This window comes from Equus przewalskii, chromosome 14 (assembly GCF_037783145.1).
Source record: "Equus przewalskii isolate Varuska chromosome 14, EquPr2, whole genome shotgun sequence".
Taxonomy (NCBI): domain Eukaryota; kingdom Metazoa; phylum Chordata; class Mammalia; order Perissodactyla; family Equidae; genus Equus; species Equus przewalskii.
Window position 1 is genome coordinate 13,184,298 of NC_091844.1, and position 15,632 is coordinate 13,199,929.

Here is a 15,632-nt window from a genome sequence, read left to right on the forward strand (position 1 = left end):
GTGTGCGTCAGGGGAGGGCCCACAGCGAGAGGCAGCTGTGGGTCTCGTCCACCCAGGACGTGTTGGAGGCTGTCGTCTGTGACTGCAGTGGCTGGGGCCCCCTTGTTCATGGGGCTCTGGGGCACCTCCTGGGGGCATTCTCCTGGTGGCCTTCGCAGGGCAGGGCAGGGTGGCCTGGGAGGGGCTTCATCCACATGCAGTCCTCCTCTGGGACCAGCCCGCTGGCCCCTGTTCTGCTCACAGTCGGTCCCACTGGACCTGCCCTTCTCCTGGAGAGGACGCAGTTTACAGGAGCTGAGCTTCATCGACATCCCAGAACCAAACTCTAAGAAGCATCTCTGATCAGAACCCAGCAGCAGCCCGAATGGGGGTTTAAGGCTCCTGTGCTGACCTTACAGAGGAGCAGAGGATTCTCACGCCAGCCGGGGGCGGAGTGAGCAGGCCTGCGGGGCCCACACAAGGGCCTATTGTTCCGGGAATCACTCGGGACCAGTTCGGGGTCACAATGGGGCCTTTCAGGGGACAAAGCGCTTCTAGCCTCGAGTGTCCCTGCTCACGTGGGCATCGGCCCAGAGCATTTAAAATAACATGATTTGGAAAAACAGATTTACAGTGACTTCCCCACTCTCTGTGACTCAGAGGCCTGTGTTCCGTCCCCATCGTCCCCGGTCACGGCAGCCTCTAAGAGCAGGGGCGCTGCAGGCAGACCCGTGGCTCCCGGCTGGGACCACTTTCGTCTCTCACAGTAACGTGGGGACAGTCCCAGTGCAGGATCTACAGATGGCCCTGAGAGGTGAGGTCCACGCAGAGCGCTCAGCTTCCAGGACTTCCTTCAGCCCACACACTGTCCGTGAGAGCCCGCGAGGAGGCTGACACCCGGGGACGGGACCCCCCAACAGCACTGGGTGCCCGGGGCTGCTGGAGGTGCTGTACTTCTTCACTCAACCCCTGTGACAGCCATGCGGGGTGGGTAGCATTCAGATGAGGAATCAGAGGCACAGAGAGGTTCAATGATTTACCCTAGGTCACACAGCGAGTAAGGGTGATTTCCAAGGGTCTGGTTACAGAGCACCGAAGTTACCTGTCATGTGCCACCTCTCACTGTGACAGGGTCTCTGTGCCTCTGAGAGCAGGGGGCACAGACATGCCCCAGTCCTTCACACCCACAACACTCACAACACTGACACATGATACTGAAGCTTCCAAAGGGCACACAAAGAGTGTCAGGAAACCCAGCCAGGAGCTCACCCTCCTGGGAGGAGTGTCTGGGATGAGGGGCTCTGCCAGGCAGAGAAGGCAGGGAGGACGTTCCTAGGCAGAGCAGGGCAGTGACCCAGCCAGGCGGGTGGGGAGGGGAGGGCTCAGGAGGTTACGAGGCCCAGGTGCCCTGAAGGCGAGGCTGCGGCCTGGCGTGTACCCAGGGTCACCTGCGGGGACTGCCTGTGGGACAGTGGCAGCTGGCCAGGTGAGAGACACTGTGGGTGGGCTGCAGCAGTGGGACAGGCAGACAGGCTGGGCTGGGGGAGGGGACAGACTTGACCAGATGCTGGGGAACTGAGAGCCAGTGGAGGGGCCTCTGCGGACCCCTGAGCCGCCTGAGTGTGCGCCTCTCTCAGCTCAGCTCCCTTGCCTGCTGAGCGGGAATAGCCATCCTGCCTCTTGGGCTGTTGGAGGATTCAAGGACTCGGTTCAGGTCAGCCGCAGACCAAGGAAGGCTGAGGACGTGCCAGCTGTGGTCATCGTTATGGGAACAAAGCAGGGAAAGGTCTAGAATGATCCTGAAGTTTCTACCCTGGGCAGACAATGGTTATTCACTCTGTGTTCAGGATTCATCAGCCACGTCCCTGACAGTGTCATAAACTTGGATAGATAGTTTTGCTTTTCCTCACAGAACTGAAAGTTTAATCAACCATGTCAGAGGTTAAAATGGCCCCATCTGGTAAACCAACTTCAGTCCCTTGGGAAGGAGACCATTTCTGCCAGAGCCCTCTGACCACTCAGTGAGGTGCACCGTGAGGGCCAGAGAGGGTCAGGGTCATCCGACCAGGCCCTTTGGCCCCTCTGTCACCTGGGCCTGAGCAGCCTCACCTCCTCGGGGACAGCAGTGCTGGGAGAGAGCAGGGACATTACCGATGAAGAACAGGGGGCCCCAGAGGCCCAGAGACTCCTGCAGAGCACCCAGTAGGTTAGTGCTGGAGCCGGGCCTCCACCTCAGGGACCCTCCTCTGCCACTGCCCACTCGGCTTCCTGCCCCTACTGTCCTGCTCTTTCCCAAGGTTTATTGAGATACAATTGTCAGATAACATTGAATAAGGTTGAGGTGGGCAACATTACTGATTTGGTGTCTGTATGTACTGTGAAATGATCACCACAATAGGTCTAGTTAACATCCATCCCCTCATGTAGTTACTAGTTTTTTTCTTTGTGGTGAGAACTTTTAAGATCTACTCTCTTAGCAACTTTCCAATATACAGACCAGTGTTGTCAGCTGTAGTCGTCATGCTGCACATTCCATCCCTGAACGTGTTCATCTTATAACTGGAAGTTCGTATCTTTTGATCCCCCTCACCCAGTTCCCCCACCCACTACCCAAACTCTGCCAACCACAGATCTGATCTCTGTTTCTGTGAGTTTTTTTTTTCTTTTAGATTCCACACATGGTGGGATCACACAGTATTTTTCTCTCTGTCTGACTCATCTCACTCAGCATAAGGAAATCACTATCCCAGAGAGATGTCTGCACCCCACATTTTTCACAATAGCCAAGACCTGGTGTCCACAACCTAAGTGTCCATTGACAGAGGAATGGATAAAGAAAATGTGGTATATACACACAGTGGACTACCGTTCAGCTATAAAAAGAAGGACATGCTGCCCTTTGCGACAACATGGCTGGACCTCCAGGGTGTTGTGCCCTCCTCTTTGAAGATTACGCCCCTGCTTTCTGCACTTACACTGAGGCTGAACAGAGAGAGGGACTGAATTAGCGACCTGCACTGAGGACATGGCTGGGGTGGGGAAGAGCCACCCTGTGAGTGTGAGGACACAGTGCCCAGACTCTGTGGCCCATGGGGGACCCTGTGTCCTCCAGTGTTGGGGTTAGACCTGATGACAATCTTGTGGATCACACAGGACACACATCCACCAGCACCTACAGTGACGGCACGGCTGTCCCGGAGCATCATGCACAAATCACCCAGCACATTCTACCTTCAGTGTATCGTGAATGTCAGTGATGGTGATGACAATGTCATTCACCAGCCTAAACCCTGCCCAGCTGGTATGCGACATCCTCCAGGGAGCTGTCCCCATCCCCAGCCAGCTCCAGCTCCTGGCTATCCTGGCTCTCCACACCCCCAGCCTCTGCTCCTTAGGCCTGCAAGCTCCCCCTCTCATCCCCCACCTCCCAGGCAGATGCCCTGACCGGTTCTCTGCTGATGCTCATCCATACCCACGCCCAACAGGATAGAGGCAGGCCAGCAGGACCCAGGGGCTCTGCTCAGCCCCCAGGATGGGCTGTGGCAGAAGGAGGAGGAAACAAATGGCCCCGAGGGCCCCTCCTAGGACTCATTCCAATCACCCAGGCCAGGAAGGGGCAGCCAGCAGGGGAAGTGCAGGTGGACAAACCGCATATTTCCACGGATCTCTCACTCTAGAAGCAGGGCTGGGGCCCCCACTCTCGGCTTGTGCCCTGCCTTGGGCAAACAATGACAGGAATGCACCAGAGACAGCATGCCCAGCACGCCAGCCTTGTCGGCCAGATGCCCCGCTAGGGCCACCATGCCCTTCACCTCATTTACCTGAGTCCAGCGGATCTCTGGCCCCTGATGCTAACAGGCAAAGAATGCTTGACCCTTTTAGGGGGTATCCTCACAGGGTGCCCTCTGTGCTCTGGCACAGCCCAGGCTGGAATGGAAGGAGCAGGGGTTCTCTCCTCACTGGGCAGGAAGGTGGGGGAGAGGGTGATGGAGGGATCGAGAAGAAGCGTCCCAAAGACTAATGTGTCCCCCATGTTCCCTCCTCCCTTGAGCACTGGTCTCCCCACTTCCCCCGTCCCCAGGCCCGGCTGGATGCAGGTTCTCAGCTGCCCCCATCCCCTCTGGGGCTTCAAAGGGCTGCTGGTCCTGAAGATGCTGGCAGTTTAGCAGGAAGCCCTGGAGAACCTCAAGGAAGCCTCTCACGGTGTGTCTCAGGCCCCAGAACCCGGCTCTTTTGTGCCCTGAAACTTTCTTCTCAGTGAGCATGTTATTCCTGCTGTCAGGGGAGAACAGCCCACAGGGAGTGGACCCCCCAATCTGTGAGGAGAAGGAGGAAACCCCCAGCTTGCTTAAGCAAACTCTGTCTCTTTGGGTCCAGAGAAATTGTTTCCCAGACAGCTGTGAGGAAGAGCAGATGTGGCTGTTGAGGCTGTCAGGGCCTGTGAGGTGGCAGGTGGCTGGGAGAGGTGACCGGCGCGAGGATGGATAGAGACCCCCTCCTTTCCTTGGCATGACCACGAGGGCAGATGGGGGTTTGCGGTCTAATTTCTGTCTTCCTCTGGGGCTCCATATCAGCAGTAGGAACAAGATGAAGTTCAAGACCACTCTCCTGTCACCTGCCCAGAGGGTGGGCACCTGGACCCTTCCTTCCTCCCTGTCAGGTAGAGAGGGCTCTCTTTCTCTCTGTCCTCCCACCCAGAGTGCTGAGAACTCTGTGACTGGCAGAGCTGGTGCGTCTGCCACCGCCCTCCCTTCCTCTGACCTCAGCAGGCCCTCAGCCAGCAGTGGAGGCCCAGCCATCACCTGATTTGAGACTCACGTCTCCCCTCCAGCCCCTGTTGGTCACCCCCTCCAGCACAGCCAGTGACCTCACCTCCTACTTCTATATATTAAAAAAAGAAGAGGAAGAGGAAGCAGCCCACCAGAGGACCTTCCCCATGCCTTGTCCTTCCTGGGCTCCTCTTCCCGCCCCGTCCCTCCCTCCATACAAACCTACCTCCGTCCTCCTGGTCACGTGGAGCCCTCCCCCTGCCCGAGGTCGCTGCTGCTCTCCACACTCCCAGACCCCGGGACTCCTTCCAACACTCCCCCAGCCCCAGTCCTCAGTGGCTGCCCTGCTCCCCGCTGGGGCTCCCACCATAGCATGTTCTCAAATACCTGCCTCCTCAGGACAATGCCAATGCCAACACCAACCAAAACGCATCAACAAAGAAACAGCAAAACCAAACCCAAGAAACTAACAACAACCCAGTCAAACCAAACCACAGGGAAGCCCCTGCATGAGTCCTGCTCTTCTCCCTCACAGCCAGACTTCCGAGCCAGCTCCTCACCTGTTGGGAGATGAGCCGCCAGTGTGCCATGGTGCCTTCCCTTTCTTTAGGTTTACTGTTTTATTTTTCATACAGTTAATAATTGTCTGTGGTTTTTTGTTTTGTGTCTATTGTTAAGGGTAGGGGTTTATTTTTTCTACTTATTGATCATTAATTCAACCCGAATACGGTGGCAGTTTCCTCGGTCTCTCTCCAGATTGTCAGACGCATCAGCTATTCTGTCAGTTTCCTCCTCCTGAAGAAGTCCCTCCAGAGCCTTCCAGTCTGCGTAGGTCCCCTCGACACCTGGTGCCCAGCCGTCCCCTCATCGTCCCCTGCGTGCTCCCTCGTCTCTCCCGTCTTGCTCTGTGGGTGTTTTGATGATTTCCTCTCCTTTCTTTTTTTCTGTACTTTTTCAGAACTTTGATTATTTGGGTATTAGAATTTCTGAACTGGTTCTTCAGACTTCCTTGCTTTCCCATTTTTCATCTCTGTCATTTTGCTCTACTTTCTAGGAGGAACCTCACTTTTTTCATCCAACCCTTCTTTTGGGTTTTTCACTTTTACTGTTACTTTACTATTTTTTTTTAATTTTCAAGAGCTTTCCTTCGTGCTCTGATTTTCCTTTTTAAGGCGATCTTCTCTTGCTTCATGGATCTGTTATCTTCTTTTGTTCTCTGAGGATATTAATAATTTTGTGGACGCTTTCTTCTCCCTTTACAATCTCTTTTTTTCCCCAAGTTGCCTTTTCTCTTTGTGTGGCCTCTCTATTTCATGTTAGAGGCACTCTTGAGATGTTTCTTAGTCTGTAGTTGTTAGCTCATGTTTTTAAACCAACTTTATTGAGTTATAATTCACAGACGATAAAATGTCCCCATTTTGCACATACATTTTGATATGTTTGACCAGTATGTACACCTATGTAACAATCAGCACAGTCAAAATACAGAACATTTTCAACACATAGAAACAATCCTCGGGCCCCTTCCAATCCTCCTGACCATTCCCACCCCTCAGCCCAGGCAACCATGAATCTGCTTTCTCTCACTATTAATGAGATTGGTCATTTCTAGAGTTTCATGTAAAAGGAAGCTGACAGAATGTACTCTTTTGCAATTGACTTCTTCGGCTCAGCATGATGTGTGTGAAATTCATCCTTATTGCCGAGTTCTCAGCAGTTCGTTCCTTCTATTGCTCTTTTTCCCTAGTATCCCATTGTATGAATATGTCATCATTTGTTTATCCATTCATCTGTCGATGGGCATTTGTGTTGGCTCAGCTTGAGATATCATGAGTAAAGCTTTGTCTTTGTGTGGCATATGTTTTCTTTATTCTTGGGTAAAAACCTAGTTGTTTTCCAAAACGGTTGTATCATTTTACACTCCCACAGAAATGTGTGAGAGTTCCAGTTCTTCCACAGCCTCACCAGTTCTTGATATTGTCAGTCTTTTTAAATTTTAGCCATTCTCGTGGGTGCGTAGTGGTATCCCTTTGAGATTCTCATATGCCTTTTCCTACTGACTAACGATGTCAGATAACGCTTCCTGTGCTTATTGGACATTTGTGTGTCTTCCTTTGTGAAGTGTGTGTTGAAATCTTCTGCACATCTTCTCTTGGGCTGTGTCTATATATGTGTGTTTGTGTATGTATATCAGATATATAGATTTGGTTTTCACTATTTGCAGTAGTTGCATTCTATGAAGTCACCACAAACACTGACTTTTATATTTAGGTTTATGATCCATTTTGAGTTAATTTTGTTATGTAGTCTAAAGCAGGGTCAAGATCCATTTTTTCCCATATGACCATCCAAGGGTTCCTGAACTGCATGTTGAAAAGACTATCCTTTCCCTCACTGAATTACCTTGGAGCCTGTGTCAGGAATCAGTCGACCATATACATGTAGGTCTATTTCTGGATCTCTTGTGTGTGCCATTGATCTCTGTGTCTATCCTTTTGCCAACACCATACTGTTTTGATTATTTTACTCCTATAATAAGTCTTGAAGTCAGGTATCGTAAGCCCCCCTTTTTCTTCTTTTTCAAAATTGTTTTCGCTCTTCTAGGTCCTTTACGTTTCCGTATTATTTTTTTGTCAATATCAGCAAAAAAGCCTGAAAGTTTTCTAACCTTTAAAGTGGTACATCTATTTATTTAATCTCTTTAATTTCTCTTAGCAATGTTTTGTTTTCTAGGCACATATCTTACATATATTGTTAATTTTCTTCCTCTTTGTCCTATCACAAATGATGTTTTTAGTTTTAATTTTTAAATGTTTGGTGCTATATAGAAATATTATTGATTTTTGTGTATTGATCTTGTATGATCTTGCTAAGCTCACTTATTAGTTCTAGTAGTTTTTCATAGATTCCTTAGGATTTTATATGTATACAACCATATCATCTGTGGATAATGACAGTTTTATTTTTTCCTTTTCAATCTGGATGTCTGTATTTCTTTTTCTTGCCTTATTACACTGGCTAAAACCAGTTGAATAGATGTGGTGCGTGTGGGCATTCTTGCTTTATTTCCAATCTTAGAGAGAAACCATTCTGTCTTTCACCATTAAATATGATACTTGCTGCAGATTTTTCACAGATGGTCTTTATCAGGTTGAATAAATTTCCTTTTATTTTTAATTTTCTGAGAGATTTTATCATGAAGAGTTGTTGAATTTTACCAGATTTTGTTAAAGGCTTTTCTGCATCTGCCTCATGTGGTTTTTAAAAATTCTGTTAATATGTTAAATTACACCATTTTATTTTTTTTAATGTTAAACCAACTTTTCATTCCTAGGAGGAAATCCACTTAGTCATGGTGTATTTCTAATGTTTTTATGTAAAAATACATTTTGCTGAATTCAACTTTCTAATATTTTGCCAAAGATTTTCATGTCTTTGATCATTAGGGTTATTGGTCTTTGGTTTTCTTGTCCTGTAATGTGTTTGTCTAGTTTTGGAGTTAGGATAATAAGGCTGGCCCCATAAAATGAGTTGGGAAGTTTTCCCTCCTTTTCCATTTTCCACATTTGTGTAGGATTGGTGTTATTTATTCTTTAACTGTTTGGTTGAATCAATCTGGACCTGCAGTTTTCTCTGTGTGACACCCATAGTTAAAGTGTGGTCTAAATGCTGCTTGGCATCCTGAGCGCGAGGCAGGGCTTTCCTGGAGCATCGCTCTAGGGTGATCCAGAAGCTGTCAGTGAAGGAATCTCTAATGTCACTACCTGTGAGTCTGTCCTCTTCTCTGGTCACATTCCCCAGAGCAGCCTCTTCCACTCTCCAGCCTGATGGGGAAAGGCTGGCGGCCTGCCCTGTGGGAGCCCAGCAAGAGAGCATCCAGCAGGGATGTTCCTGGACGCCCCTGTGTCCCTGAGTCCACAGAGAGGGTTGGAGCTGCGTCCTGGGAGCAGGACTTGATTCACTATCTCCAGAGAAATCTCCCAGCTATATGGGGTAGAGGAATGTCAACAAAAATAATACATAACCAATCTATAAATGAAAATTGAGGTGAGTTTATTATGAGCCAGATATGAGGATTAGCTTAGCTTGGGGCCTTCCTTCTCCAAGAAAGGAAGGGCACCAAAGAAGTGGGGTGTACAGAGTGGTTATATACCCTCAAAGAGCATGTTTCACATGATTGAAATGTCCCTTTTACAATAGTCATGAGACTGCTCTGTCTGCTCAGCGAGTGATGGACACAGCAGGTAGGTCTGCTGTCTCTGTGGACATAGCAAAGTAGCAAGTCTGTTGTCTCAAGCTGGGTGGTCATAGGGTGGGCGCAGCAATCAATCTCTAGCCTAGGGAAAGATGTTATCCTTAAGGAAATGCCAATGTGGGGGAAGTTGCATCTTTATCCTAAGGGCATTTGTTATTGTCTTTGGGACATAGCAAATGCTTAAAGCAGATAAAGGCATGCTCAACGGCCTTTTTGGAACGTCAAATATCAAAACATCAGGTCCTTTTGGAAAAGCAAGATCAGGCCAAATCAGGTTTACACCAAATGTCTTCCTCACATACTCCGATATATCCTATTGCTTGCCATTTGTTTGTGAAGAGGGAATGTGGCGGATCTTACTCCTTATTACACATCTTCCATTCTTATTTTAGACTCCTTCTTCAGCCCAACCTCTAGAGTGCCCAGTGTCAACAACACCTGAGCTTGTTGCGGATTCTGTATTACAGTCTGGGTTGGCTTTCCCTACTGCCTGCTCAGGATCCAGGGGGCTTTAAGATCTGAAAAACCGGTTATAGGCCTCCATCTGATTTCCAGCTTTCAAAATTTTCTTGTTCTTTACTCTCATTATTCCTGTCTTTGTAGGTTTATGCCTTTTAAAAACAACCTTTACTATCATTTGAGTGTAGTTTCAAGAAAGCACTAAAGTAGATTTGTACATTTAATCTGCCATATTTACCTACCCAAGAACTCTTTTTTATTTTCAATCCACTGCAATCTGGCTTCTGATCCCATGATTCCTCAGAAAATTGCTCCTTCCCAGGTCACTAGTTAACTCCTCCTTACCAAGTACAATGAGCCCCATCAACCCCTCTCTTCCTGACCTCTCACCAGCATCTGATGCCAGTGGGCCTCCCTCCCTGACACTGCTTCCTTCCTGGGCTTCACTGACCTCACACTGTCCTGGTCTCCCACCTATTTCTCTGGCTTGGTAACCTTCAGCACTCCATCTGGGGCCATCTTCTCTCCCCCCTGTGTCCACATTCTTCCCTGGAGAAATCACTGAGACCCATGCCAGTGACCCACAGTCCATTTATCACCTACCTGTCTCCCAAGCTCCAGATCCACATACACAACTGCCTGCCGAGTCCCTCATCCATGAACGCCATGTGTCTCCGTTTGAACAAGATGTTTTCAACCTTCAGTAGAGATTTACTGTTTTCCCTTTAAAAATCTTGCACATTTTTTGTTGCGTGTGTTCCTGTGTCCTTTATAATTTGTGTTCTGTCATGACTGAAAAAGAGTAATGTTACTCTTTCTGACTGGCCGTTCTGGAGCACTGGCCACCCGATGATTTCCCATGAGGTCACCTGCATCTGACCACCTTGACCCTCCCTTGTGCTCACTCTAAGAGTCTGTCCATTGACCTTCTTGGACTATCTAGGTGGACAATCATGTCCCCTGTAAGCGAAGTCTGCTTTGTTCCTTCCTGTTCCTCCTCTTGTCTTGCTTTGCTGGTCAACCCCCAGGACAGAACCGAATGCTGGAGGAGCAGGCATGCATGTCCTGTTCTGTCCTGGAATGGAAGGAATGTTCCTAAGGTTTCACCATTAAGAGCCAGGTTTACTCTGGTCAGTACTGTTTATTACAGGAAGGAAGTTCCCTTCTACTCCTAGTTTGCAAGAGATTTTATCAAGAGTGGATGTAACTTTGATCAGTTTTTCTGCCCTCTCTTGGAGACATCTCAAGGTTTTCCACTTTTAAACTGTTGCTCTACTGAATACATTTATCGACTATTGTTGAACCAATGCTGCAGCCATTGTTCTGGCAGCTTTATGCACACTCTGACCCCATCACATGATGATTTCTCCTTCTCAGGGGAGCAGGCAGAAAGAATAAATCAGGGCCCATGGTCTCAGGCAAATTTCACCAGTATCTGTGAGCCTCCTTCCTGGAAGATAAGCTCAGGGAGCAGCATCATGTAGGTCTGCACGCTTCCCCTGATGGATCAGTCTTCGGAGATTGGGCTTATTTCATTTTTTTAGCTTTTATTACTTATTTATTTTTACTGAGGTAAGATTGGTTTATAACATTATATAAATTTCAAGCGCACATCATTATATTTTGATTTCTGTGTAGACTGCATCGTTCACCACCAAAAGATTAATTGCCATCTGTCACTGTACACCTGTGCCCTTTTACTCCTTTTCCCTCCCTCGTCTCCCATGCCCCTCTGGTGTCCACCAATGTAATCTCTGTGTCTATGTGTTTGTTTGTTGTTGTTTTCTCTTCCACTTATGAGTGAGATCATACGATATTTGACTTTCTCCCCCTGACATATTTTGCTTAGCGTAATACCCTCAAGGTCTATCCATGTGGTCTCAAATGGCAAGATTTCAACTTTTCTTATGGCTGAGCAGTATTCCATTGCATATATAAACTACATCTTCTTAATCCATTCGTCTGTTGATGGGTTCTTACGTTGTTTCTATGTCTTGGCCATTGTGAATAAAGCTGCAGTGAACATAGGGGCACAAATATCTTGCGTATTGTTCAGTGAAGAGTTGCACCCTTCAGGTCCTGAAGGAGGAAGGAGCTGAGCCAGGCTGTGATCCAGACCCATGATTTCTGCTTTAAGGGATAGAAGCCAGTACTCAGAACACTCCCCACCTGGTCACACCCTCTGGGCCTGGCTATGGATTTCAAACAAACCTTCTGTGTCCACACCTAGGACCAAGTGAGCCACCAGCTCTGGAGTCCAAGATCTTCAGGCTCGAGATAAATTGTACCCTTGGTAGAGATGTGGCTGGGGATGAGCAGCTCTTTAGCTGGTCTCCATCTCTTGGTGTCTTCAAACTTTATCTCCCTGAGACCAAAGCAATCAAAGGAAGGCCTCACCCAGAGAGGAGACTCATTCCTCATTTCAGCAGTGTCCAACATGGTAATGATGGAACGTTTTTTACGTGTGCCATCATTAATTCGGGATTTGGGCGTCTGGATACATGTGTGGGATTGATGTCGTTTTCTTTTCTGGTCCTGCCTGGACTCGGGGAGTTTTAAAAAATACAGCCCTGGTCCCAAGCCCTGGAGATTCTGATACAGTTGCCCTGGGATGGACACAGGAACCTGCATCTTTAACAAGCTGTTTAGAGGATTCTATGGACCGCCAAGTTTGGGAACCACTGACTCAGAAGTTACTGGAAGCTCCTGGCCTCAATCTCATCACCACTGAGATCTAGGGGTACACAGAAGCTTTTAGAGATCACATGGACCCCACGGACTCCACGGACCATACAGCTGGGTCCTCTGTGCCAGTTCCAGCTGGAAGCAGGGATGTGTGTCTGTTGCACACTGCCCAACCCACTCTCCCTGGGGGAGGCAGGGGAGTCTGATTTCACACACCTGTGGCTCCCACCCTGAGGACCCTGGGGACTGGACTTGAGCGTCCATCTGTGGCCCAAGCACCTCTGCACTCGTCAGTGCTGTTTTTCAAATATGCGTGGATGTGTTTGTGATGCCCGCAATAGAACATCATTTAAAAACACTATGACCTCAGAGCAGCTCTCTATAGGTTTTATTGTTCTCTACCAACAGTTACTAGAAGTGCACCTACGATTATATGTGTCTTGGGTAGGGGCCAATCTGTGATTTTTATTTTTTATTTTTAAAATTTTAAACAGAGCCTTTCATCCAGGGAAAGTCTGGGAAATCCTGGGAGGGGACCACCGTTGAGCCAGCAGTGGCCTTTGACTTAATGAGCAGCTGGGTGGCTGCTGCCCTGGCCACTGTGCAGGCTGTCACCCCCCTCCACCACTGCCCCTCTTGGGTGACCAGCTGGCCCGGGTGCTTTCCAGGACTTGAGTCATCCCAGTCTGACTGTGAGGGCTCCCTTAGAGAGAAGGCTCAGGGACGGAGTGGGCCATTTGATTGTGGGACAGCTGAGGGGTGAGGAGGAGGGTGCCGTGGCCACCATCCAAGTGGACTCCCCCCTTCCACCCCCACCTTTCAGGCTGACTCTTGGATCCTTAGGGGATTTCTCAGCCTGCCCAACTTTGAGTGGAGGGTCTATGTGCTAATGGTCTCAAAGCCTTCTGTAAGGCCCATGAAGACACCATGAGCAAGCCCTCCTTCCCTCACCAACCTCACGGCCCTTCCCCAGGTGCGAGCAAGCTATGGATTTAGGGGGACCTGGGGAGTGTCTGATTCTCAGGCTCAATCGGATGGCCACTGAAAGTCCCACAGGCTCCCTGCTGAGAGGGCACAACTTGTTCCTGTGAATCCCAGGACACAAGAAGCCCTGACAGTGCCGCCATTTCCAGGGCACACGGGACACCGGAGGTATGGGTGTGAGGTAAAGTCTGTGTTCTGAACTCTTTCGAACCCCTGTTCTCACAGCCTTTTCCCAAAGCCCTATTTACCCAGCTGGAAATTGTATTTGGTCCTGAGTCAATGCAGAGCTTCTGAGAAATAATCACTCCTACCTTCTCAAGGAACCTTCAGGGTCCTTTTGTTCTGGCTCCTGTCAACCATTGTCCTGCATTGCTAGAACCTGCCTGACAGAATGCTTAGGACTCTCCTCCTGTTTCCATTCTCAGAAGTTCTGCCCTGGCTCTCAGAGGGCCTGCAGCCCCAATCCTGTGAAGGCCTTTCCTGCTCTGGCACTTTGACGCACTCGCTCTGGCAGCTGTGGTCCCTGCCGTCAGGGTCACAACGAGGAGTTCCTCCAGGTCGTGTTGATTTCAGCAGAGGGAATGAGGGGCCGGACGGACTGGGTGAGGGGAGTGGTTTCTTGCTCTGTGAAGGCTGCCAGCTTTGGGGTGGGGCTGCCAGTTTGAGGGCTGCCAGGACGGCTCTGGAAGGAGAGAGGCCCTCCCCAAACCTGGGAGCAGAGGGTGGGGGCTGTTGTGGCCTGGTCACGGCCTATGGGCTTGGGGTAAACAGGGATAAGGCCCTCAGGGTGGTGGGTGAGCACAGCTGGGGGCTGGAGGGGGAGACTTGCTCCCTAGGAGAAGGCTGGGACCCAGCAGGGCAGCCCCACCCAGATCTCTGTGGGCCTCTGGAAAGGGCAGGACTGCATCAGGCAGGAGGAGGCTGCAGGTGGTGGGACAGCTGGTCACCAAGGGGACACAAGGAAGGATGCAGCTGCGGGGTCTCCTCTGAAGACGGCTGTGGTCCCAGCGTTAACAGAGGGCCTGAGTGAGGTTCAACGCCCCTTTCAAAGAACAGAGGCATCCAAGGGTTTCCTGAGGGCCACAGAGAACCTGGCTCCTGGGCTTCTGTTTGCCTTCAAGGAATGACCTTGGCCACGCTGATGGGGCCCCTGGCATCTGTCCCACGAGACTTCTCCCAGGCCTGGCCTCAGGAGGCAGAGAGGACCCATGCCAAGCCTCTCTCCCTGGCCCTGAGGATGACGTGCTTTTATGGTGTTTGCTAACATGAGTCTTTGTGAGTTGAGTCCCTAAGAACCTGGGGTCAGCCCCAACTTCTGCAGCAGCAGCTGCATTTGCAAGATGAAAATCCTACCCTGACTTTTTAGTTATATCTGCCATGTTCTTTTTTTTTTTTCTACAAAATATGATTTTTTTATTGAGTTATTGATAGGTTACAATCTTGTGAAATTTCAATTGTACATTAATGTTTGTCAGTCGTGTTGTAGGTGCACCACTTCACCCTTTGTGCCCACCCCCACCCCACCTTTCCCCTGGTATCCACTAAACTGTTCTTGGTCCATAGTTTTAAATTCCTCAGATGAGTGGAGTCATACACAGGTTATCTTTCTCTTGCTGGCTTATTTCACTTAACATAATTCTCTCAAGGTCCATCCATGTTATTGCAAATGGAATGATTTTGTTCTGTTTTGCAGCTGAGTAGTATTCCATTGTATATATGTACCACATCTTCTTTATCCATTCGTCTGTTGATGGGCACTTAGGTTGCTTCCATGTCTTGGCTATTGTAAACAGTGCTGCAATAAACATTGGGGTGCACAGGACTTTTGGGATTGCTGACTTCAGGCTCTTTGGATAAATACCCAGTAGTGGGATGGCTGGATCGTATGGTAGTTCTATTTTTAGTTTTTTGAGGAATCTCCATACTGTTTTCCATAGTGGCTGCACCAGTTTGCATTCCCACCAGCAGTGTATGAGGGTTCCTTTTTCTCTGCAACCTCTCCAACATTTGTTGCTATTGGTTTTAGATATTTTTGTCATTCTAACGCGTGTAAGGTGATATCTCAGTGTAGTTTTGATTTGCATTTCCCTGATGATCAGCGATGATGAACATCTTTTCATGTGCCTATTGGCCATCAGTATATCTTCTTTGGAGAAATGTCTGTTCATGTCTCCAGCCCATTTTTTGATTGGGTTGTTTGATGTTTTGTGATTGAGTTGTGAGAGTTCTTTATATATTAAGGATATTAAGCCTTTGTCAGAGAGTTATATCTGCCATGTTCTTAAAGGGAGAGTCTCCTGGTTTATGTTTCCTAGACATGAACTGAGCTGGTCTCCAGGGACAAGAGGAGTCAAAAATAGTAGAGCCCTGCTGTGTGGGCACCCCCAGACCCCCAGGAGGCACGGCGCAGCTTTCTTTCCAAGGAATCACCATTTCCAGAAGTGAACCTTAAGTCAAGGGCTTATAGCTGTCTGCTCAGCCAGGTACCTCCAGGGGGTCCC

At 49.0% G+C, this 15,632-nt stretch overlaps 1 long non-coding RNA gene across 1 annotated transcript in view; it reads right to left on the reverse strand.

The window, feature by feature from the left end:
- The window catches only part of LOC139075695 (uncharacterized), a 318,375-nt gene that overhangs the window by 286,286 nt on the left and 16,457 nt on the right, over positions 1-15,632 (reverse strand). The window lies entirely within an intron of this gene.